The sequence below is a fragment of the Schistocerca gregaria genome, chromosome 4 (assembly GCF_023897955.1).
Source record: "Schistocerca gregaria isolate iqSchGreg1 chromosome 4, iqSchGreg1.2, whole genome shotgun sequence".
Lineage (NCBI taxonomy): Eukaryota > Metazoa > Arthropoda > Insecta > Orthoptera > Acrididae > Schistocerca > Schistocerca gregaria.
Window position 1 is genome coordinate 465,579,079 of NC_064923.1, and position 26,598 is coordinate 465,605,676.

Here is a 26,598-nt window from a genome sequence, read left to right on the forward strand (position 1 = left end):
TCAGTCCAATATTGTGAGAGCCCTGACGCTGGATGTTTTACATGTGTTATATGGATTAATCTGCCCTGCCACCAATGCAATGCGTTTTGATCTGTCTTGAGCTCAGTAGCCATTTTACTAATCAGCTGGGTGTTAATTTATGTGCACTTTCCTGCAGTGTAACTCAAATCATCAGACCGAGCTAGTTGGGCACGAAGTCGTGAGGATCAAAGCTAAAATCTGGACTGGTGAACCCTTCAAGTTCTCCTTCGAACGTAATTCAGCTTTTCTCAACAAGACTAAGGCCAATATTTTTTCCACCCTTTTCACATTGAATTACAAGGGAAGCTGAAAAATTTTTGGTCTGGCCCAGATATGGCAATGATATACTAATGAAATGTTATTGTTTTTATGTGGCGCAATAATGTGAGTCAATAGAAAGCTTTCGATGACTTACACACAAATAACACGACACACAGACATTTGCTCTCGGGGGTAACAGGATGATGACAAGAAGGACATCCAGCTATCCCTTAAATTAAGCTTGCCGAATCTGTTAATAACCGTGCTGTCCCTGCACCAATGCGGTACAAAGACACAATAAAAAGAAAATAATATAAGTGAAGAGTCAGCTTGAAATTTATGATGGCTTTGTTTCTAAGGTTTGTTTAAAGAGATCGTATTATGTGTGATTTGTTCATGTGGATAAACTGCAGTGCCATGTTATCATAAAACTGTTTTTTATGGTCTACCACTATTTAAAATTCATTTAAAGTCGATAAAAGTTTATAAAAACTCAATTCTTCGTCTTCACGAATTTATCAATGGACAAGTACATTTAATGTGGGCAAACGTCTGACAAAGATGATCTACATGAAGGCGGTTCCAAAACCGTATCAGGAGATGAAAACATTGAAAAACTCGCAGTATGGATTAACAGTGACTAAGCGTGTATGAAATCATATCCACCATGACAGTCAAAACCAGTGCAGTTAACCAAGCATAACCAATCCTCAAAATCACAACAGTATTTTGCCATTCAAGCAACGACACGCTCACATATGCTAAAGGAGAATACGTAGTCATAAACGACTTGCATTAGTTCATTAAAAGTAACACTTCTTTCCAGCCTCAAAGATAAAAATAGATAAAATGACATGCATTAATTTTTTGAAATTGAATGATTTCGTCCACTGCCAATCTCACTTTCATCTCTAGTATATGGGTCTGAAAACCCTGAGGCGATGTATGAAACAGGAAAAATCATTCTGGGACAAAGATTACAAAAAACTACTAATTTTTAACTAATGTGTTAATGCTCTATATATATGACGATTGCAGATTCACGTCTCTCATGGTTGACTTTTATCATGTTTCTTTCCCTGCTTAGTCATGAAAAAGATGTGATACTCCTAAATTATATCGTTCAATGAAATTGCATGTTGTTTACATTAACATCACATTCAAAAAATATATACTACAAATTACAGTGCAATCCTGACGTGTTCCTATAACTGTGTTTTACTATGCACTTGTAACTTCATGCTGTACTTCTCAAAGTAGCTTACACAGTCTCTAAGATTTCAGAAAAACGATAGCTTCTTTATTCTCTATCATCTACTTTTGAACCAGATGAAAAATGAACAACATTTCCCTCTCAGGGGCTCACAGCTCTTTTGTATGTCCTTGGCTACTATGGAGCCCCAGCCTTTGTAGCATTACTTCCCCACTGTGCTGCAAGTTTATACTTCCACTATCCCTTTCCCACTTTGCCTGTCCATCAAATGGCTTTCTTGGTGCCGACCCTGCTTGGAACTTGTTTACGACTGGGCCTCAAGTTCGTACTTCGCGTCCTATACAACTTTCCATTAAGTAAACACACGGTCCCCATTGATGGGTTTGACCTGCCACCAATTTTCAGAATTTTTCAGAGGTGCAGGATGTACAGGGAAGGTCACCTATTGTGGTGAATGATCCAGCTTTGTGCCTTTCGTTCTGTGCACATTTGTCTTTAATACGTTAACACGCAAAAAAACACAGCACAGTAGCCATACTGTCCAGATGTGGGGGGGGGGGGTCGTCAAGCGCCAGCATGGTGGTAGCCCCCTAACCATGCAGGGGTCACATTATTGTTGCCTGATCTGAAATCGCCCCATTTGTGCTAAGGAGCATGTGCCCATCATAACTTGTGCATAGGAACTCTGAGCAAAGGGTTACTGAACAGGTAGCACTTGCTGAGGCTCAGTAGTGCCCATGGAGAGAGTCCCCATTTTGAGTGGGTGGCACTGTGGTGGACGAGCCATAAATAGAGTGGATGAAGTTATCTCCTGCTGATGGTAATACTGCTCTATCAGGCTCTGTGAATAGACAGTCCCCTTACGACTCTAAAATGTTCCCTTCCCTGGCAATGCTGTGGGATGAATGTAGGGTTAAGTAGCAAGCAGAGCAATACTTGGTTTGTACAAGGACTGATGATGATTCCTTCTAGGCCACAAAGCCCTTATTCTTTGTGGAGAACTTCGAATATAAGTTTGGGGAAGTGGCAGCTACCTCTAAAATGAAAGGTGGCTCAGTTTTGATGAAAATGGCATCCACATCCCAGTTACGTGCACTGTTCGCTTGTTACAATCTGGGTGAAATACCAGTGACTGTCACTCCCCATAACAGCCGAAATTTCGTTCAGGACACCATTTTCCAACAGACCTGCTCTTACAATCTGATGATGAGCAACAGAGTGTACACTTTGTCAGTTGCATACATAGGGGACCAAGGACAATAGGGTCACTACCGTTGCCTTCATCTTGGCGTTTGAGTGATATCCATTGCCTGATAAGGTCAAGGTGATAGTACACAGATGCAGTGTGGAACTGTATGTCCCCCCCAAGTGATGTTTCAAAAGTGCGAAATTTGGGCAAATGGTTTTGCACTGCAACACTAGCCACATCTATCGAGATTGTGGACAAGTGCTGCATGTGAATGCTGCTTGTGCCCTCCCGCCCCCCTCCCACCGTATGTGAACTGTGGAAAGCATCATTTTTCCCTGCTGACCAGATTGCACTGTTTTCCAGAAAGAGAAGAAGATACAAGAATACGAACTCACTTTCCAAGAGGCTATGAAAAAGTACAAACAATTGCACTCAGCATGTCAAATAGTGTCATATGCTACAGCTACGACGACGTCTCCCCCTTCGGCAACGATGTCTCCCGCCTGTTACACCTCCTAGTAGTAGTAGTAGTAGTAGTAGTAGTAGTAGTAGTAGGCCGCTCAACCTTGTGTGCCCCCTCCGATAGTTCAGGGCTCCCCTCTTGCTGCTTCTCCCACACTTACTTCGGACTGATGGCTTCCCGCTCACCAGGGATATTAGTCCCCACCTCCCAGTCGCAGACAAAATACCTTCCTTCAGCTTCATTCGTCCGGAAGTGGTCTTTTTGGAACCCTTTTCTCCAAGGTTTCCGCTGGTCTACAATTTGGACACCAGCCAGAGGGCTCAGGGCTTTGCGATCCTCATCTTTACCTGAAACTGATTCAAAGAAGCCCTTGCAGTCATCGAAATCTTCTAAGGTAAGGAAAGACATGAAGGTTGACATTTCTGGTGGCTGCCACGCCACCAGACCCCAACATTTCCACTCCTATGGCTGAGGTGAAAATTCTGGCCGCCCCTGAGGTCCTGGTTCACACCATACAATAGAACCCATAACCTATGTATACTGACGCCCCTTCATGGCCTCATTGTACATGCACAATATTATTCTTTAGTGGAACTGTATCTGTTTTTTACACTACTTGGCTGAGCTACAACATATGAATATCTTAATCATTTCCACTGCCTTCTTCATTGTCCTTCAGGAGACTTGGTTTCCAGCAACACAGACCCCAACCCTTCGTGGATACTGGGAATATTATAAGATTGTGCTACCTATGACACAGCATCAGATTGAGGTTGCACCTATATTGTAAAATTCTGTCTCTTGACACACCATTGGAGGCTATGGCTGTTTGGGTAAGGGCATTTCAGGCTATTACAATCCACTATGTTTACCTTCTTCCTGATGCTGAAGCGTCTCAGAACGTACCGTTTGCATTGGTTTTTAAGCTCCCCCATCTTTCCTAATCTTGGGCGATTTCAACGCCCATAAACGTTTGTGAGGTGGAACCATGATCACTGCCCCAGTAAAGACCTCGATAATTACTGGCACAACTTAACCTTTGTCTCTTGAATACTGGTACCCAACACACTTCAGTGTGGTGCACTGAACTTTCTTGGCCATTGATCTTCCATTTGAAGCACTTGTCTTCTCTGACCCATCCACTGGAGTGTCCTCAAAGACCTGTGTGGTAGTGACTACTTCCCGATCTTCCTGTTCCTCCCTCAGCATCACTCCCCTGGACGCCTGCCCAGAAAGGATCTCAACAGTGCTGACTGGCGTGCTTTCGCCTCTGCTGTCGACATTGTCTCCCTACTCCATGGAGCTACTGATGAGGGAGTCCAGAATACAAACACAACCATTCTTTCAGCAGCTGATTTAGCACTCTCCAGTTACTGAGGCCTGACCTGAAGAGAGACAGTACCTTGATGGTCATCAAAAATCGTAGAGACCATTAGATATCGCAGGCAGGCCCTCCAATGCCATAATTGACATTTGTTGATGGAGCACCTCATTACCCTTAAGTGACTCTGTGCCAATGTCTGCCACCTAGTAAAAAGAGAGAAGCAAGAATGCTGCAAACAGTATGTTTCAATCATCGTACCGTGTACCTCTCCTTCACGGTTTTGGACTAAGATCAGATGTCTCTGGGGACACCAGACACCTGCAAGAGTACCTGGTATTACCTTGAATGGCACTGTCTACACTGACCTGGACATCAACGCTGAACATTTTGCTCTGCACTACATTCAAGCCTCAGTGTTATGAGAATTATCAACCTGCCTTTCATGCTCTAAAACAGTGGGTGGAGCGATTTATCTTTTACTACATGCCATGTGGAGACATAAAATGCTCCGTTCAGTTAGTGGGAACTCATTAGTGTCCTGGGCCACTATCCTGATACAGTCCCAAGACCAAAACCCATCCACAACCAATTGATCAAGCACCTACCAGTGGATTGTCAGTGACATATCCTTACCATTTTTAACTATTTCTCGAGCGAGTACGAGTTTCCATCGCAATGGCGAGAAATCATTATTGTCCCAGTACTGAAAGCACCCTCTAGAGCTGAATAGCTTACTAGTGGAGGCTGGGGTCCCTCCATTGCAGATCAGGCACCAAAACAGCTTGTCGATTATATTCCCCTAAGCATCTGAACTACCATCTCCTCTATCCAAACATGGTAATCCATCTTCTGAAACAGCAGCCCAGATCAGGAATATGGGACTTAACTGAACTGCACTCCTTGCCAGATGGCTGTAGTGTTTTCACTACAGAGTTCGTAGCCATCTCTCGTGCTCTTGAGCATATCTGTTTCTGCACAGCTGGGGTCCTTTCTCATCTGAAGCAATTCCTTGAGCAATTTGCAAGTTCTCGACCAGTGTTACCCTCGCCACCCCTGGTCATCGCTATCTAGGATTCCCTGTATGGCCCTGAACAGTGTGGACGCCCAGTGGCCTTCGTCTGGACCCCAGGCCACATAGGTATCCTGGGGAATGAACTCGCTAATAGCCTAGCCAAACTGGCTACCAGTAAACCAATTCATAAGACTGGATTCCAGAAACAGACCTCCAATCAGTATTATGCCAACACGTTTTAGGTACATGGAATATTGAATGGCTCACTCTGACTACATCAAACAAACCAAGAGTGATAAAGGAGACTACAAATCTATGGATGTGCTCCATGCAGACCTCTCACAAGGACCTTATTGTCCTTTTCCAGCTCTGCTTCGGCCATGCTTGAGCTCTGCTTCGGCCATGCTTGCCTGACTCATGGTCATCTCCTCTGTAGTAAGGAACCACCCTCTTGTCATTGTGGCTCCTGTCTGATGGTGGTCCACATTTTGCTGGACTGTCCCAACCTAGCAACCCTGCAGTGGACTCTTAATCTCCCTGACTCACAACCCCTGGTGTTAGGAAATGATTCCTCAGTGGCTGACTTAGTTTTACGTTTTATTCATGGAACAGTCTTTTACCACCATCTTTAAGGGAGGGCCGCTTAACCTTATTGGTCCATTGAGAAGTTGGCAGAACACTCTGCTGCCTCCTCTGCCCAGACCAGACTGTGGCTTTCTGGGCTTGGTAGCGCACCCTGATCCTCACCCTACCTACTCGTTTACTCTTCCTCTCCCCTCTCACATGGTCTGTTAGACTTTTTCATCTTTTGCCTCTCTGTGTGTCTCTTTCCCTGTCTGTGTTGCTAGTCTTTCCATGGCAAACTCTAAGTGGAGAACCTCTAGTAAGTCGTGGGGACTGAAAGATGTATGTCCCTTCATTGTACTCTTTTTTCAGGGGAATCCAGATGCTCTCTAGACTGGGCAGCTTCCCTACCTTTCTTCCTGTGTCTCCCTCTCACTTTTGTGTTCCTTATCTCATCTTCCCTGACCTTTTGTAAACCTTGCAGTTTTCTTCCCCTGAGTTTATTGTGGTAGGCTATCTCTGATGTACAGTCATATAGATCTGTCTATTCAAGGAAAAAGGGTTGATGACCTAATAGTATGGTCCTGTTAATCGTCTATCCAACTACACTTCCCAGTGACCTCTGAATGATAATCTGTAAATGATAATAATGCTTAGTTAGCAATTGCCCTAAATGAATTCCAAGTCAGTTGCTGCAAAAATGATGCATGAAAAGTACCAGAAATTAAACGGAAAGATTTCTGACCCTACTATGCACGTCACATGCTGCCACCATAGACAATTAAGAAACAAATTGAACATTACATCTTTGGCAAATAATTAACTATGAAATATCGTTGTCCTTGATGGATGTGACATTTACTAAAATCTGGCAAAAAGTTAACACAAAATCAAATTTTTCAGAACTGATTGGAACGTTTTAGAAAGAATTAAACGGACTTTATAAGTCGATTTGTTGCTGTACTAAGATGAAGATCCACCAACGTACTTCAGAAACGAAATAGCAACCAAAGCAATTAGGTAAAACTTGATGGCGCCTTGAAAAAAAGTTGAAGTTTATGTCATATGTCAGAAAGATTCTTAATTGTGTCCTGGGCTCCAAGAGTCATCCTTCCAATATAAGTTAGCAATGTGTAAAACAGTAAACAGCACGTCTTATGAACCAGAAGTGTCAACAAGAGTGTGAGAAGACATCTTAGCTTTAAAAAAAAGTAAAGGAAGGTCCTGCATATATACCAGATTTAGCCATCTCTGCCCTCTATTTATACCCATGACGAAGTAAATTTTGAGCTGATGAAAAGTTTAGAGCAATCATAGGCGTTTATTATGCAGTGCATCCACATTCTCACTTCAAGGATGAACTCTTCTTAAGGAGATTGAGTGTGATAACTTACACTTTACCATTGTACCCTGTCTCCAATTATCATTATATTGACAACACATCAAACTTTATTAAACTTTAACCTTCTTTTCTAGGAATATAACAATGTCTGTGCAACACCATAATAGCTTTGATCTTCATTTTCAGATTTTCAGATATGTTTCTTGGCCTGGAAGGCACAGTGCAGTGGGTGTGAGACACCTCATTTATAAAGACTGTTTTCAGAAATATGTTGTAGTTGTCCTTTGATTACCTCTCGTGCTATAATATTTCTGGGAGTGTTCTGAGTCGCCAGTATGTGTAGTATTGTGGTTTCTACTCCCATGATAAATCTTACAGACTTTGAACATTAGTTAATAGACAGTTCACATTTAGTTATGAAATGTAACAATACTCGCAAAACCTTTAGGCATATTAGAGGTTACACATTTGGTTATATACCTAGTTTGGACGACCACTGTGCAATGCAAGTAAATATTCCTGGTAGAACTGCTATTGTCAAAGTTCCTAAAAACTGAATAAACACAATGTTCATAATTACTAACAGACAATTTCTAAGCAGCATGTAGACTGTATAGTTATGGAACACTTACTAAACTAACGCATTTTAGTCTAGAATACAGACCAGTGGAAAAACATGACATGGGCCAGGAAGTCCAGTTCTGCATCGTTCACTGTAGTAAGTCATGTTTAAGTAAAATGAAAACTAGGGATGCAATTCATATTGTCATGCTTAAAGTTTCTTTTCTTGATGAATCTTTGTATGTATGACTAATCACAAAAAAGAAATTGCTTCACACTGCAAATAAAGGATCTTAATTTTCTAATATCATATGGATTTCTATTTCAAGATACACAATACAGTTCCATTACATCTTGTGTATGTGCTAACAAATTTATTGATTTGGTCCAGTTAAGAGATTGATTAATGTCCATTTTATTAATATCAAGAATGCACACAAATAACACACACACACACACACACATATATATATATATATATATATATATATATATATATATATATATATATATATATATATATATATATATACACTCCTGGAAATTGAAATAAGAACACCGTGCATTCATTGTCCCAGGAAGGGGAAACTTTATTGACACATTCTTGGGGTTAGATACATCACATGATCACACTGACAGAACCACAGGCACATAGACACAGGCAGAAGAGCATGCACAATGGCGGCACTAGTACAGTGTATATCCACATTTCGCAGCAATGCAGGCTGCTATTCTCCCATGGAGACGATCGTAGAGATGCTGGATGTAGTCCCGTGGAAAGGCTTGCCATGCCATTTCCACCTGGCGCCTCAGTTGGAGCATCGTTCGTGCTGGACGTGCAGACCGCGTGAGACGACGCTTCATCCAGTCCCAAACATGCACAATGGCGGACAGATCCGGAGATCTTGCTGGCCAGGGTAGTTGACTTACACCTTCTAGAGCACGTTGGGTGGCACGGGATACATGCGGACGTGCATTGTCCTGTTGGAACAGCAAGTTCCCTTGCCGGTCTAGGAATGGTAGAACGATGGGTTCGATGACGGTTTGGATGTACCGTGCACTATTCAGTGTCCCCTCGACGATCACCAGAGGTGTACGGCCAGTGTAGGAGATCGCTCCCCACACCATGATGCCGGGTGTTGGCCCTGTGTGCCTCGGTCGTATGCAGTCCTGATTGTGGCGCTCACCTGCACGGCGCCAAACACGCATACGACCATCATTGGCACCAAGGCAGAAGCGACTCTCATCGCTGAAGACGACACGTCTCCATTTGTCCCTCCATTCACGCCTGTCGCGACATCACTGGAGGCGGGCTGCATGATGTTGGGGCGTGAGCGGAAGACGGCTTAACGGTGTGCGGGACCGTAGCCCAGCTTCATGGAGACGGTTGCGAATGGTCCTCGCCGATACCCCAGGAGCAACAGTGTCCCTAATTTGCTGGGAGGTGGCGGTGCGGTCCCCTACGGCACTGCGTAGGATCCTACGGTCTTGGCGTGCATCCGTGCGTCGCTGCGGTCCGGTCCCAGGTCGACGGGCACGTGCACCTTCCGCCGACCACTGGCGACAACATCGATGTACTGTGGAGACCACAAGCCCCACGTGTTGAGCAATTCGGCGGTACGTCCACCCGGCCTCCCGCATGCCCACTATACGCCCTCGCTCAAAGTCCGTCAACTGCACATACGGTTCACGTCCACGCTGTCGCGGCATGCTACCAGTGTTAAAGACTGCGATGGAGCTCCGTATGCCACGGCAAACTGGCTGACACTGACGGCGGCGGTGCACAAATGCTGCGCAGCTAGCGCCATTCGACGGCCAACACCGCGGTTCCTGGTGTGTCCGCTGTGCCGTGCGTGTGATCATTGCTTGTACAGCCGTCTCGCAGTGTCCGGAGCAAGTATGGTGGGTCTGAGACACCGGTGTCAATGTGTTCTTTTTTCCATTTCCAGGAGTGTATATATATATAGTAACAGACAAGCTAAAACTGTACAGTAATGTCTAATGAAAATTTTTAAGAAAAACCTGAATTGGTTGGCACCTCAGCTTAGTCAAAATTGAAAATGAGGGTGCATGTAATACCTCATATTGTAACACATTTTTGCATTAGCAACAGCCAAAACAGTAGGATTACTAAAATAGATATACTAAAACAATGTACCAATCTTTAATTAAAGGAAGAAAGATTTAAATGTCATTCCTAATAAACTCACCAAACACTATTAAAATGTTGGAGACTTTGACTTAATAACAACACGTAATAAACTACTGAAAACCCTATTTGCCACATGGCATTACATCATACAGGTATATTAAGTAAATTAAAATATTATCATCCCAAGAGAATTGTGTGAGATGATTAGAGATGTACCTAATAACAGTCAGCAATAGGTGTGCTGCTGACTGCTGCACTTTGAAAAACTTGCACACATTGGAATTTAATTTTCTGGTTTTATACAATCACAGCAAAGACGATGTTGTTTGGCTTTTTAATCAGTAGCTTTAACTATAAAAGTAATGCAGTAATGCTAACTAGAGTATCCCATCCTACTTAAGGTAATCACTTATCTTTGTTTCCTTTTTGCATTTAAGATGTACCTGCACATTTTGTATCAGATCGTAGAGTACTTGACCGTGAAAGGCAAAGGTCCCAAGTTTGAGTCTCGGTTTGGCACACAGTTTTAATCTGCCAGTTTTAATCAGCGCACACTCCGCTGCAGAGTGAAAATCTCATTCTGGAAACATCCCCCAGGTTGTGGCAAAGCCATGTCTCCCCAATATCCTTTCTTTCAGGAGTGCTAATTCTGCACGTTTTGCAGGAGAGCTTCTGTGAAGTTTCGAAAGTAGGAGACGAGGTACTTGTGGAAGTAAAGCTGCGAAGACAGGGGGTGAGTCGTGCTTGGATAGCTCAGATGATAGAGCACTTGCCCATGAAAGACAAAGGTCCCGAGTTCGAGCCTCGGTCTGGCTCACAGTTTTAATCTTCCAGGAAATTTCAACAATTTCTTCACCTGCTGAGGCAAACTGGTAAGATTGTTGTCTAGCTGGGTGAAGTTTTCCATTTCACAAGTTGATCGCATTCCACAAAGTTCTTGAACTATGTTCCCCAGAAGAATGTCATCCTCATCTTCTTCTGTTACCCTCACCATGGAATGGCAAGGCAGATCTCTGAAACTTACATGATTCAAATAATTGACAACTGTCTTTTGAGTGACATTTTCCTCACTTCTGATATCACTAAAATTGCATTAGGAACGCTGAAACACTGTTAACCTTAAAATTCCGATGTATTATCTGGTCTCATGTTGTAAAATAAGCCAGCTTCAGATGCTCTGAATATGTCGTTGACAAAGCTCATGCCAACAGTAAAGATAGTCCTTAACTTCATTTTTACTTCTGTATCATTCTGTTTCATCATGTTAAAACATGTACTTAACGAAACCAGTTTATTTGAACAACTTAATTCACCCAATTCCTTTCATTTCATTCACTTTAAATGAAGAAGCAGACCGATAACTGGCTAATCGAATACGTTTGAGGCATTTATTGGCTTTTGACAACTCTGAAATTCTTAAACCTATAACTGTAGAGAACACTCTTGTTAAATAACGAATTATGTTCAGGATCACAACTGACAGATCTACAACCTGTAACACAAAAAAGTGTTTTTGAGTCAGTGTCTGTCACATTAGTTTAACGTATCAGAATAAAAATATGGATCACAATCGGCCAAAAAGTGAGTTTTCCATTTAGAATTCCCTGTAATTAGATTTAATGTTCACTGACTGATTATGTATCAAAAGGAATCTCATTGAACTCACGTGCCAGGCAAAATGATGGCAAGTATAAATTCTGAGTACGTTAGTTCCTGGAACAAACTCAACAGAAAAAATGGAAAGGAGTTCGATTTTTTAAAATGTGTCCACTATGATTATGGCTACAGCGTGTCTCACTTATCTCTGCCACCTCAAATATCTCTGGAACAATAACAGATATTCAAAAACGGTTTTCACCGTCAGGAACGCGCGGAAGAGCCTTAGGAAACCAAATACTATGTGAAATTTTAAAACGTAAACAAATACCATTATCAACACAAACGTGTGCGTTTTTAAATGGACACTCCCTATTATTTCGTATGTAATCAGTACATGAAAAATCACAATAATAATGGGGTTGGTTGCATCGCAATACATCAATTACATCCCGAGAAATTGCGAAGCGAAGTTGATGCTCGAAATAAATGAAGTGCACTGCTAGCGCACTTCCTGAGACTCAAGCGTGCACCTCACGCTGCCTGTGTCAGGGAGTCACACAATGGGAAGATATGCACAATCCACAAACATAAACAAGTAGCACGTCCAAACCAAAGTTACGTTTTTCAAATTGTAAACGTGAGTTTATTCTAGCGAAATGACAATTAGAGCTACAATAGAAATAACACACTTGAATTCACTTTGCTAAACACATTTACTAGTGCCCTGTCGCCCACAGAAACTGTATTGTTGTGTATTACGTCCAGCATATAAAATACACACAAATCGTCACCAATGAAACTGTGTCACGACAACATATGTTCAAAGTGCCCTCCGTTTGCATCAATACACGATTACAGGCGGGTAACGAGAGAGTGTTGCACACATTGTAGAGTTTCAACAGATATTAGCGCACACTCCGCAGTAATACGATGTTACATTTCCTCTACTGTCGTTGGGGGTTCTTGATACACTCTATCTCTCACTGCGCCTAAGAGAAAGAAGTGTAATGGCGTCATAAGGGGGACTGTGCTGGCCACCTATTTGGAAATGTCGCATCTAGAACATCTCTGGCAACTTTTGCGTTGTGTGCGGGACATCCATCATGCTGGAAACACATTGGTAGATGAGTTTCCCATCCTAGATCCTCCATGAGGAGAGCTAGTGTGTGTTGAAGGAATGATGCATATCGCTGTCCATTCAATGTTCCATGATAAAAATAGGGACCTTCAATACAGTTAGCGATGATGCCGCACCAAATATTTACACTGTACTGTCGTCTATGAGCAACTTGGTGAATTCAGTTGGGATTTTGCACGGACCAGTAGTCCATGTTCCGCAGATTCACATTACCATGATTACCTTGCAAATTCTGAACTGCAAAACGACAGAATGCAATGCGAGATTCAAAGTCATTCCCGCACAATTCTTGGTGCAGTGAGACACGCACCAGATGAAACCGATGCAAATGCAAGATTCTGCACACACTAATGTGGCTTATTCCTACACCTAGTGCAATTTCTCGTACACCCACCTGAGTATTGTGCTTTATAGCAGCCAGAACAGCAATTTCGTTTCCATTGCCAGTTGCTGGCGTCGTACGTCTACGTTTTGTGGGAGCCCAGCTTCCTTTTCCCGTGAGTGTCTTGCAGATGTTGAAAATGGTTCGACGAGACGAACACCGCCGATCTGGGTAGCTTTCAGCATATAGTGTCACAGCTGCGGTTCTACTTCTGAGACATTCACCATAAATTAAAATAATTTCTAGTTTTTCTTCATTACTGGAGGCCGGCATATCGACTAGATGACGGCAATGTAACAAGCCACAAGAAATCAGGTTTTAATGTGGCAACGTATGTGAATTACGTTACAGTATGAGAGCAGTTCAGCAGATCAGATTAGGAGACACTTGTACACTGAAGGTAGAGCGTGCCGTGCTGATATTGATATGTTTATAGCAGGATACAGGCGCCAGTGCAGGCAACCCCTGCTCTGACCACAGTACTACATGCGTTGCATTACATCAGAAACTGTGATGCTGTTGCTGTCCTTTACAAGCCACATATTTCAGAACGTATGAGGTTTAGAAACGTGAAACCAAGTGTGTTACCACTAACTGTACCTCTAGCTGTCATTTCGCAACAATAAACATTATGCACAGGCCATCCATCATTCTGATACCCGGCTCCCCCCCATCGGACGTTCGAGTCCTCCCTCGAGCATGTGTGTGTGTGTGTTGTCCTTACTGTAAGTTAGTTTAACTTATATTTAGTAGTGAGTAAGCCTAGGGACTGATGATCTCAGCAGTTTGGTCCCACAGTCCTTACCACAAAATTCTGATACTGCATTATTTGACACATTATAAGAGGTGGATCAGTTCAGATAAGGTACAGCTCAAGAGGGGGCTAAACTATCCCACTTTAGGAGTGCCATCAAAGAAATATGGGCCAATGATGTGTTTTCATACAAAACAATCCATTGACGTAGTACGTCAATCACATCACCATTACCAGTAGCGTGAGGTGCACACTTGAGTCTCAGGACGTGCGCTAGCTGTCCACTTCATTTATTTCAAGCGTCAACTTCGCTTCGCAATTTCTCGGTATGTAATTGACGTATTGCGATGCAACCAACGCCATTATTTTTGTGGTTTTTCATTCTATTGGTTCCATACGAAATAATAGGAGATGTCCATTTAAAAATACACAAGTTTGTGTTGAAAATAGTATTTGTTTGCGTTTTAAAATTTCGCATAGTATTTGGTTCCCTACGCCCCTGGAATACATTCATGCTAGTGAAAACTGTATCTGAATATCTATTGTTCTTCCAGAGTTATTTGAGGTGGAAGAGTTAAGTGTGACATCCTGTATATTGAGAATTTTATTGGAAGAATATTAGCTGAAAAAACAAATCGACTGAATCAAAATTGCTAAAATGTAATAGCACTATCTATTAAATTACAAAGTTTTTCATCAGATCTTTATTGTTGCAAGATATGTGCTTAAAAGGAATGATGTGAATATACTGTGAAATTGTGTATCATTTGGCATGTGTAAATGTAAATCCAACACAAAAATTGTGGTGTTAAGAAGGTGTAATGAATATAGTCTATGCAAAACACTAAATAAGGAGCATTGCAAAATCGAAACTATCACCTTGCCTTTAGAGGAAAATGTAAAAGTGATAAACTCAAGCAGAAAAATAATCAGAGCAATGAAAAAAGTGAGTTCTTGTTAAATACTAGGACTTACGAAAACAAATATAATGACTTCCATTTAAAAAATCCGTGAAAACTTTGAAAGGTGGTATTTTATGAGTAAAGTATGACACAAAATTTCGTTTTAGATGTGGAAAGCCGAATTCCTCATTGAAAAGAAACTAGAAATTTGTTGAAGTGTGGATACCTAATAATTATACAAATATAGGGTGTTACAAAAAGGTACGACCAAACTTCCAGGAAACATTCCTCACACACAAAGAAAGAAAATATGTTATGTGGACATGTGTCCGGAAACGCTTACTTTCCATGTTAGAGCTCATTTTATTACTTCTCTTCAAATCACATTAATCATGGATTGGAAACACACAGCAACAGAACGTACCAGCGTGACTTCAAACACTTTGTTACAGGAAATGTTCAAAATGTCCTCCGTTAGCGAGGATACATGAATCCACCCTCCGTTGCATGGAATCCCTGATGCGCTGATCCAGCCCTGGAGGATGGCGTATTGTATCACAGCCGTCCACAATACGAGCACGAAGAGTCTCTACATTTGGTACCGGGCTTGCGTAGAGAAGAGCTTTCAAATGCCCCCATAAATGAAAGTCAAGAGGGTTGACGTCAGGAGAGCGTGGAAGCCATGGAATTGGTCCGCCTCTACCATCGATCACCGAATCTGTTGTTGAGGAGCATACGAACACTTCAACTGAAATATGCAGGAGCTCCATTGTGCATGAACCACATGTTGTGTCGTACTTGTAAAGCCACATGTTCACATGTTCTAGCAGCACAAGTAGAGTATCCCGTATGAAATCATGATAACGTGCTCCATTGGGCATAGGTGGAAGAACATGGGGCCCAATCAAGACCACCAACAATGACTGCTCAAACGTTTACAGAAAATCTGTGTTGATGACGTGATTGCACAATTGCGTGCGGATTCTCGTCAGCCCACACATGTTGACTGTGAAAATTTACAATTTGATTACGTTGGAATGAAGCCTCATCCGTAAAGAGAACATTTGCACTGAAATGAAGATTGACACATTGTTGGATGAATCATTCGCAGAAGTGTACCTGTGGAGGCCAGTCAGCTGCTCATAGTGCCTGCACACGCTGTACATGGTACGGAAACAACTGGTTTTCCCGTAGCACTCTCCATACAGTGACGTGGTCATCGATACCTTGTACAGCAGCTACTTTTCTGACGCTGCACGAAGAATTGCCTGGTCCATTGCAGGTGTCCTCGTCGTTCTAGGTCTTCCCCAGTCGCGAGTCATAGGCTGGAATGTTCCATGCTCCCTAAGACGCCAATCAATTGCTTCGAACGTCTTCTTGTTGGGACACTTCGTTCTGGAAATCTGTCTCGATACAAACGTACCGCACCACGGCTATTGCCCCTTGCTAATCCATACATCAAATGGGCATCTGCCAACTCCTCATTCGTAAACATTGCACTGACTGCAAAACCACGTTCGTGATGAACACTAACCTCTTAATGCTACATACTGATGTGCTTGATGCTAGTACTGTAGAGCAATGAGTCGCATGTCAACACAGCACCGAATTCGCAATTACCTTCCTTCAGTTGGACCAACTGGCGGTGGATCGAGGAGGTACAGCACATACTGACGAAACTAAAATGAGCTGTAACATGGAAATTAAGCGTTTCCGGACACATGTCCACATAACATCTTTTCTTTATTTGTGTGTGAGGAATGTTTCCTGAAAGTTTGACCGTACCTTTTTGTAACACCCTGTATATCAAATATCGTACAGATTATCCATAACAAACACATATGAAATTATGAGTGATGAATTGCTTTTCTAGGTCTTGCCGAAGATCCTCAAATATTTCATGTTGTAGAAGGTATTCTCCAAAACGATATCACTTCAAAACTTCAGCATGTATATGTTTTAATTTTGGATGTTGCTGCTTCTGTATCACAAAATATTCACCTAATTGGTACAGATTCTACTCATTTGAGAAATCTTGTGACTCTTGCTAGCAGTCATATAAAAGAAGCAACAAATATGAAGAGAACAGTTTTTGTCCATATTTGAAATAAGGAAACATGTTGATTTGGACAAAATTGATATGTAATCGTTGGATTCATGGTTTGCTGTATTGGTCCAGTGTGGAGAAAGAGGCTACTACAGCAAATGAACAATTTTCAAAAACCTAAATGACAGGTGAATCGCAGAATGAGGGCTATGGTTTGAGTTACACATTACGCTATCTGTGCTGCTCAATGTGCATGGATTGGATGCACAAGTTCGGCAGTCAACTGTTGTAGCACTGTTACGTAAGCCCATCCACCATGGCAAGGTCATATGGCAAGGTCATCCCACGTCTGAAGGACGAAATCGATTTTTAATGTCCTGATGCCAAAAACAATATCATCAGTTTATAATTGTCATGGGAGTGGGTTTAGACATGTTCAATATGCTGTCCACCGTTTTCTGTCACAAGTTGAAATCGAGAAACAGCATGTTCCACAACAGATAGAAGTCTCTTGGGGTATCATGTTCGTGTTCCTCACTGTGTGCCTTAGTTCAGCTACATTCGTAACTCTATTACTGAACACAACATCTTTCAGACCATCCTACAGCCATAAGTCACACAGATTAAGACAGATGACCTGGATAGCCAGGCTGTAGTGAAATGACAGGCGATAATTGTAGCATTTCCGAAATGTCTTTGCAGCAGCTGCTTCACTGGTTGTGCAATGTATGGGGGAGCGCCACCTTGCATAAAAATGATCCTACCCATAAATACACGTTGTTGAAGGACTGGAATGACGTTGATTTGAAAAAGAATCTTATAGTTTTTATCAGTGGTGGTATGCAAAACAAGACCCAAAGGACTTATCTCCTTGAAAAAATACAGCCCTATACTAGATGATGGTGTCAACCCACACAACACAGTCACCTTTGCAGAATGAAATGGTAATAGTTAATGTGCATGCGGATTTTCTATTGCCCATATTCTGCAGTTCTACATATTGACATGTCCACAGAATGTTCCATGGCTATTCATTGTCCATTTCCATGTAAGTAAGAAATTCCAGATTATACATTTGTCTTCCTGGCAGGTCAGCAGAAAGCAACATGGGTGATTTTGTATGGATGGCAATGCACGATGGTTTCAAAGAATTTATGCACTATGCTGACAGGCATGTCCAACGTTTGGGAAATTCCCAGTGTGCTGCATGTTTGTGCTGTGTCCACATCTTCAACACCCATTGCATCAGCTGCTCACCTCCCTCTGTTGCGAGGCACTCCAAAAAGAACCTATCTTTTCGAATCTTATAATAATTTACTCCAGACCCTTGCTATATATCGGACCAATGCCTTGCTTCATACTGTTGAGTGTCTGGAACTTCGGCAGGGTTACTAACGCAGCGTCACCACTCACGTAATAAGGCTTCAGCAGCAGTGCATGATCCTTCATGTAGTCGGTCATGATGGACAACTCAGACAAAAACTGGAAAAGTTGTATGCCACACATCTGTTGCTGTATATTATGGCGCTTATAGTGCTATCTCGAGGTCAAATTTTAGCCAATTGTTTTTCTTTTCTTGTCTTCCATGACGTTTCCTCCTGTGTCAAAAATAAGCTGTTCAAATTTGACAGCGTTCTGAGGAGTGATTCACTTTCTACAGCATTTTGAAACTGGAACTTTAATTGCAGAAACTACACACATACACACAAACAAACACACACACACACATCTATATATATGTTATGTGGACATGTGTCCGGAAACACTTTATTTCCATGTTAGAGCTCATTTTAGTTTCGTCAGTATGTACTGTACTTCCTCTGTTTACCGCCAGTTGGCCCAATTGAAGGAAAGTAATGTTGACTTCAGTGCTTGTGTTGACATGCGACTCATTGCTCTACAGTACTAGCATCAAACACATCAGTACATAGCATCAATAGGTTAGTGTTCATCACAAACGTGGTTTTGCAGTCAGTGACGCTCTCCTGACCTCAGCCCTCTTGACTTTCATTTATGGGGGCATTTGAAAGCTCTTGTCTACGCAAGCCCAGTACCAAATGTAGAGACTCTTCGTGCTCGTATTGTGGACGGCTGTGATACATTACGCCGTTCTCCAGGGCTGTATCAGCGCATCAGGGATTCCATGCGACGGAGGGTGGATGCACGTATCCTCGCTAATGGACGACATTTTGAACATTTCCTGTAACAAAGTGTTTGAAGTCACGCTGGTACGTTCTGTTGCTGTGTGTTTCCATTCCATGACTAATGTGATTTGAAGAGAAGTAATAAAATGAGCTCTAACATGGAAAGTAAGCATTTCCAGACACATGTCCACATAACATATTTTCTTTCTTTGTGTGTGAGGAATGTTTCCTGAAAGTTTGGCCGTACCTTTTTGGTGGTTTGTTACATACAGGGTGAGTCAAAAATGACTCTACATTTTCAAATGATATAGAAATTTATTGAGATAACTTGCAGAATTGGTTGACGTGTCACCTTCAGGGAAACAACCTCTAGTTTCACCTATAAGTATCAAGTGTCATTTTGGTTCGATGTGACTATGTTTTGCAGCATGACAAACATCCCACATGTAATCAATTTCTTCCCACACTTGTAGAACAGCAGCACAGATCTGATTTTTCAGATCGGGCAAATTGGTTGATAAGTGAGGAACATACACACGGTTTTTAACGAAACCCCAGAGAAAGAAAGTCTGGAGAGTGAGGTGGCCATGTGATTGGCCCTTCACAGCTAATCCACCTACCTCGGAAGTGATTATCGAGGAAAACTCGAACTTCTGCGAGGAAATGAGGTTGTACACCATTTTGCTGGTAATAAACCATCTCATCTCGGTCATCTTCATCGACCTGTGGAATTAAAGAATTCAAAATTTACGTTGAACTCTTGCTTCAGACTTCATCTCATGAAACAAAAACACACAGTGAGCACACTCCACACCAGCGAAAGTAGCCACTTCAACTGTGCACTATGCTGGCACTCCAAGTGGTGGAATGGGTCCTGATGCGCTATATAAATCAAACTTATATCAAAATACAGTTATACATCAATAATACTCTCCAAATACTAGTCAGATACAATACTGTACTAACACCATCAGACAAACGTCTAACAAACTATTTATAGAGTAGCTAAGTAAATAATATTTATTAGTCTATGCATAGCATATACAGGACATCTCACAATTCCTATTCCAGGTTTGATTGTAGAGATAGGCCTTTCAGCCTAGTGAAGATATTTTGAGAAAAACTGATGCCTCCTTGAGATTTGATTTCAGAAGGTGCCAGAATGAACAAGTCTAATTATGTGGAGAGGAGGATGTACTTGCAAAAAGAGCACCCAACATAATATTTTTTATGGAAAATGAAGCATCATAATTAAAGTAGGCTCTTATATATTTAGATGAAGCATGTATTCATACACACTACACAGTAAACAAAATGTTGCAAAGTAACAATGTGCAAATAGTATTGTCTTCACAACAGCACTAGGTAACATTCATTGTTGTGAATGGAGAGTTTAGTTTCATGATTATTTCTCCTCTGAGTATAAAACGAAAACTTCGGTCTAACTATATTACTATGTGGCTAAAGTGGAGAAAAATGCAAGAAACCTAGTTGCAGGTTGCCTATCTAATGGCTCCTGGGGCAACAAATACTTTATTCTCAGTTTGTAATATAATTATTTCCAGAATTTAAAAATGCAAAATGCTGTCATAATCTACTCACAAACAGGTATAACCTTATGTTAAAGATTTAACACGATAAGACAAGGATTAAAATTAGAAACTGCATATTTGTCTCGAGACAGCACAGCTCAAGGAGTGCAAATTATCCAGCCTTTATTCATCCATCATTTGAGAATGAGAGCAGTTAGTACTTTCCAACCAACTTCACATATAAGTTCAACCCTTTTCGAAACTGTTTCTTGCTGTCGCCATCTCTCCCCCACCCACAAAATAACAAGAGGAAAAAAGTTTATCGCTTACCACATTTTCGCTGTTCCTGCAGTAAAACTTCGCCATCAGACATAATGTTTTAATTAATCATCTCTTTACTATTAGTTCTACCTCCAAATTTTATGATTGGAGTTTAGGAACTATCACGTTCTATGCATAGAAGTTCAATTCTTTAATGAAATGGAGGAATGGGGGATGTTACTGATCATCTAAAAAGAGGGTAGAAAATAGTAGCTAGAGACAAGAAAAGCCGAACTTTTAGGGTTAATTATCAATAACCAACTGTCACCTCTAATAAAGTAAATCCCATGTCCACTGAAATAAAAATCCCCATTTTAAGTGATAGTAGGTGTTGTCATACATTTAAAACACTAATGCCAGCTAGGATGGTGAACCAACAACTCATAATGACTATATATAAGGTTATGATTAGGCCAGCGGTTACATATTGATGTGAAGCACTGATGGACGACAACTCAGAATATTTAAACGAGGAATATTACGAAAAATTTGTGGAGAGATCCGAAATAATGATGGTACCTGGAGAGCAAGGACCTATTATGGGTTGGTTTGTCTCATACATGGAGCTGTTATTCTAAGGCTAATGAAAATTAAAAGAGTAGCCTGGCTGGGTCGTGTCCTAAGGATGAAGGACACAAGAACTACAAAGATGGTCTTCCAGTGGAAATGGGCAGGAAGAAGATTAAAAGGAAGACCATGTAAACGATGACTGGACGACATGGAAGAAACCATCAGATCCCTAGTAATCAGAGGATGGAGAAGGAAAGAAAACAAGAAAGCATAATATATGGAAATTGTGAAGAAGGCAAAGACTCTCACAGGATTGTGAATCACAAGAAGAAGAAGAATAACAAGAACAAGGACCTTTTCCTCTTTATTTAACTGACATATTTGATGGTCTTTTCTTTCTAGTAAATTCTTTCATTGAAAAATAAATAACTATGCATTTTCGTATCGTCAAATCATTACAAAAGAAAAAATTGATGCAAGAAAGTGGTCTCTGGGATATACGAGATCATAAACACCTGGCAGCTAATTTTCTTCATTATTAATCATGCCAAGATGCACATCCTATAATTTTGGTTTGCAAAAGATGAAAATAAGCAAGTTTAGCTAAAATCTTGTAGGTATGATACGATTTCCGTATTTAGTTATTTCCGGTTAACAGTCAAGTATGAGTGTAGTTAGATCACCCTTAAAAACGTATTCTTAAAACTATTATAGCCTCCTTGCCTCATTTATGTTAGTACCGAGTTGCTGTCGCTGCTTTTCTCAAGTTCAGTCATGTGCATAATCTGTCTCCTAGCCATCAGTCGTTATGGAGTGATCTCTTCTAGCCAGTCAAGTAAGGAATCCTTACACATAGGAAGTAGGCAGGTACAGAATGTGCATCAGATATATCACATTTCGAGGCTCAATGACTCCCTTCCTCTGTGTGATGTTACTCCCCGCTGTTATTGCCAAATGGTCAGAATTTACTGATGTTTTGTCTAGTGTGGTCTTTTTTTCTGTTGAAAATACCTACAAAATTTTATCATTGTATGATAGAGAGTTTGGAAGACATGGCTTTGTATGCATAGGAGATCGAGACTTTAAAAATTTGGGGCGAGAGGATCTTCTGATCATGTAGAAATGGACAGAAAAAATTAGAGATAGTAGTAGTAGTAGTAGTAGTAGATTTATTCATCCATATATCTCTTTTTACAAGGATGTATGACATGTCAAAGTATTTACAGGTTTATACAAATTTAAAATAAGCTAATTTGTATACACATATATTTTTAGACTTCTAGTTAGAGACAATCATTAGATTAACACCTGGTATACAATACTTTTTTTAGAAATAACTTAGTAAATTATGTAATGTCACACTGTTTAATCATATCTCACTATCAGTGGCTTCACACACTATACGCATATTGTTTCATAACACTTCACACACACACACACACACACACTGGTGATCTCCAGGCCATTTTCTGTACTGCAACTTCCCATTTGCAATCTTGAAAAACTATTTCTGTATCCCTCCATAATGAGTGAGATGTTGAGCTCAGAAATAGGAAGAGGTGTTAGTATCACACTATGCATAGTTTGGGGATAAGTATTTCTAGAAAGGAAAAAACATAATGATGTATGTGGAATGTTGGATATTTTATAATCATTATTATTATTATTATTATTATTATTATTATTTCTTTGCATGGCATTTACTTATCAAACCCCTACTCTGTTTTATCAAAGTAATCCTTCAATGTATTAAATGTATTGCATAACATGTACTTTTTAGCTACCTTTTTAACTGAGTTTATTTCTGTAATTTCTTCAATCTATTTTGGTAATTTATTGTACAGTTTTATTCCTTGGTAGAAAATGCTGTTTTGAGTTTTATGTTTATTTTTTCTTGGTAAATGTAAGTTGAGCCTATCTCTTATTGAATGGTCATGAACAGAGCTGATTGTTCAGTAATTGCCAATGTTATTTTTTATGTGTACAGCTGACTGGTAAATGTATTCACTTGGAGCAGTTAAAATCCCCAGTGCTTTGAACAGATATTTACACTGACAGTTGACTAGTCTTTTGGGCTATTATTCTTATGGCTCTTTTCTGGAGTTTGAAAATTGTGTTCATATTTTGTACATTTGTTCCCCATAAAAGAATGCCATAGCTAAGAATTCAGTGTACATATGAATAATATGTAACTAAAACACACTGCATGTTACACACTGATGATAGGATTCTAAGGGCATAACATGCTGATGACATTCTGTTTTCAAGTACCTTTGTATGTTCACACCACTTCAATTGAGAATCAATGTTCATCCCTAGAAATTTTGGATTTATTACACAGTCTATAGAGGTGCCATCTACGTTTAATTTAACATTGTCATTTTTCGTTTTCAAACTGAAATTTATGGCATTAGTTTTCTATATATTCAATATCACTTTATTGCTTATTGGTCAATCATAAACTTCCGTGAGAGCTTCATTTACTTTCTTGGCAAGGAGTTCTTTTGTTTTCTCAGTGACTATAATATTGCTGTCATCATAAAAGAGAATTTTTTCACCATGAATAACACTACTGGAAAAGTTCAAAAATGGCTCTGAGCACTATGGGACTTAACATCTGAGGTCATCAGTCCCCTAGAACTTAGAACTACTTAAACCTAACTAGCCTAAGGGCATTACACACAACTGGCCCGAATCAGGTTTCGAACCTGAGACCATAGTGGTCACCTGGTTCCAGCGTCTAGAACTCCTCAGTCACACTGGCCGGCACTGGGAAAGTCATTGATGTATATCAAGAATAGTATTGGTCCTAATACGCTACATTGTAGAACCCCTATATTAATGTCTTTTGGTTCTGATAAGTGTTTCAGTAAATGTTTACAACTATTTGAAGTATCTGTTATCTCTACTCTTCGTACCATATCTGCTAGGTATGATCGAAATCAGTCATTAGCTACCCCTCTTATTCCTAATGCTTGTACTTTATTTAATAGAAACTTGTAGTCGACTGTATCAAACGCCTTAGAAAGATCCAAAAATAAGCCTGTGACACACTTATCTTTATCAATAGCATCAAGTACAACTTTTGTGAATTCTACTATGGCTGACTCCTTATTTTTGCCACTTCAGAAACCAAACTGTGATTCGCTTAAAATATTGTGTTTACTCAGGTAATTCATTAATCTGTCTCTTATAACTGATTCTATTATTTTTGAGAATGTTGATAGCAGGGAAATGGGCCAGTAATTTTCAATGTCTTCTGCATTACCTTTCTTAAGCAAATGTGCAACTCTTGCCTGTTTTAACTGCTCTGGAAATGTCCCTGATGTGAAGGATTCATTTATTATGTTTGTTGATGGGCCTTGTATATTCCCTATTCATTGTTTAAGTACACACATTGGTAATTCATCTAATCCTACTGACTTTTTATTTTTTAGTGTTTGAACAGTTTTATTGACTTCATTCTCTGTGGTTGGAAGTAACATCATTGTATTTAGTCCAACATTATTTACAGATGTTATATTTGTTATGAGCAATTTTTGCTGTAATTTCTCTGAAATACTTGAAATACGCTCATTTACATAGTTTGCTAAGTGTTGTGGACCATTTATTACCTTATCCCCCTCCTTTAGCAAAATGTTATTCTGCATTTGTTTGCCTCTCCCCGTTTCCTTTTTTATAAAACCTCACACTGCTTTGCTTTTATTCTCTGCATTATATATTATTTGTCATTAAATGACTTTTTGCAGCAATCAGCACCTTCTTATAAATCTTTTTGTATGAATGATACAAAATTAAGAATTATGGATCACTGCAAATCTTTTTCATGAAACTGAGGTGTTTAAGTGTTTGAGAGGACTTCCTAATACCTGCTGTTACCCATCTGTTTTTATGAGATGTTGGTGCAGACATGCATACTTTTGGAAATTCCTTTTCAAAGTTCAATTTAAACAATGTGGAAAATTTAGCGAATTTCATATTCACACTGATTTCCTTATACACTTCATCCCAGCTTTGTTTTTCTAGTTATTTTGATTTCTGATAGATGTCGCTTGTAGGTTTGTAGTTTAGGGAATGATTTGATGCCTGATCTTACTGTTGTTGTTTGACAGAGATGATCTGGTAGTCCAATATCTTTTATGGCTACATCACATTTTTCTGTGTCCATATTTGTGGTCACATGGTCAGTTTCTGATGCAGTCATTGTAGTATTCTTTGTTGCACTATTGACCAATAGGTACATGCCAAAACTTCGAAGGATGTTTATGAAGGTGATGCTGGATTCATTTATGATATTAGTGTGGATGTTAATGTCCCCACACAGAATTATGTTGACCTTTGTACTTGAGACTTTATGTAGAACTTCAGTTAATTTCTTGAAAAAAGCGACCACACTACCACTGGGACATCTATACACTCACAAAGTGATTAATTTCATGGTGGTATCAAGTCCTGTAAATTCAATAGCTGATATTTCAAAGTGTTTGTCTTCGCTTACTATTCTGAGGTCATGTCTTCATTTGAACTGTGCTTCTTTTCTGATATAAATGCATGATTCTCCAACCCTTGAAGTAGTTCTGCAGTAAGAGTTTGCCCTTTCATACTATGATAATACTACATGTTGCATTTCTGTGTCTCTACACCAGTGCACAGTAATACAAACTACTGAGCAGTTCAAAGATTGGATCTCAACTTCTAATAGCTGTATTATTTTATGTTTTATTGATTGCACATTTTGATGGAGGATTGTTGAATCTGTGAAATGCCCCATGTTACTCTTTCCAATGGTTTTTTGTGACATCTGGTATGTGTGGTATTTGAAGTGTTAAAATCTGTCTTGTGAGTGATTGTTTCGGTATTTTTATTCTGCTGGAGATACTCTTTAGGCAGGGGAGCCTGTTGTCTGGATTTATCTTAAAAAAGACCTACTTTTCCTAGCTATGACAACCATAACCATGTGTGGCCCGAGATTCACCCCCTATCTTTCATGAATCAGCTGTTCCAATCTTCCCTTCCCTGTCATGTTTAAGTGTAGGCCATGCCTAGTGAAACCCCATCTGCTGATAGTCCTGATGGGCACCAGAGAAACATGAGCAAAGTTGGTGTCCTCAGAGCCATCCATAACCTCACATTGATTCACCTTACAGCTCCATCTAGGTGTGGTCGA

General features: G+C 40.4%; 1 protein-coding gene across 9 annotated transcripts in view; it reads left to right on the top strand.

Moving 5' to 3' along the window:
• The window catches only part of LOC126266753 (glycerol-3-phosphate dehydrogenase, mitochondrial), a 301,663-nt gene that overhangs the window by 193,750 nt on the left and 81,315 nt on the right, over positions 1-26,598 (top strand). The gene's annotated exons all lie outside the window — the stretch shown is intronic.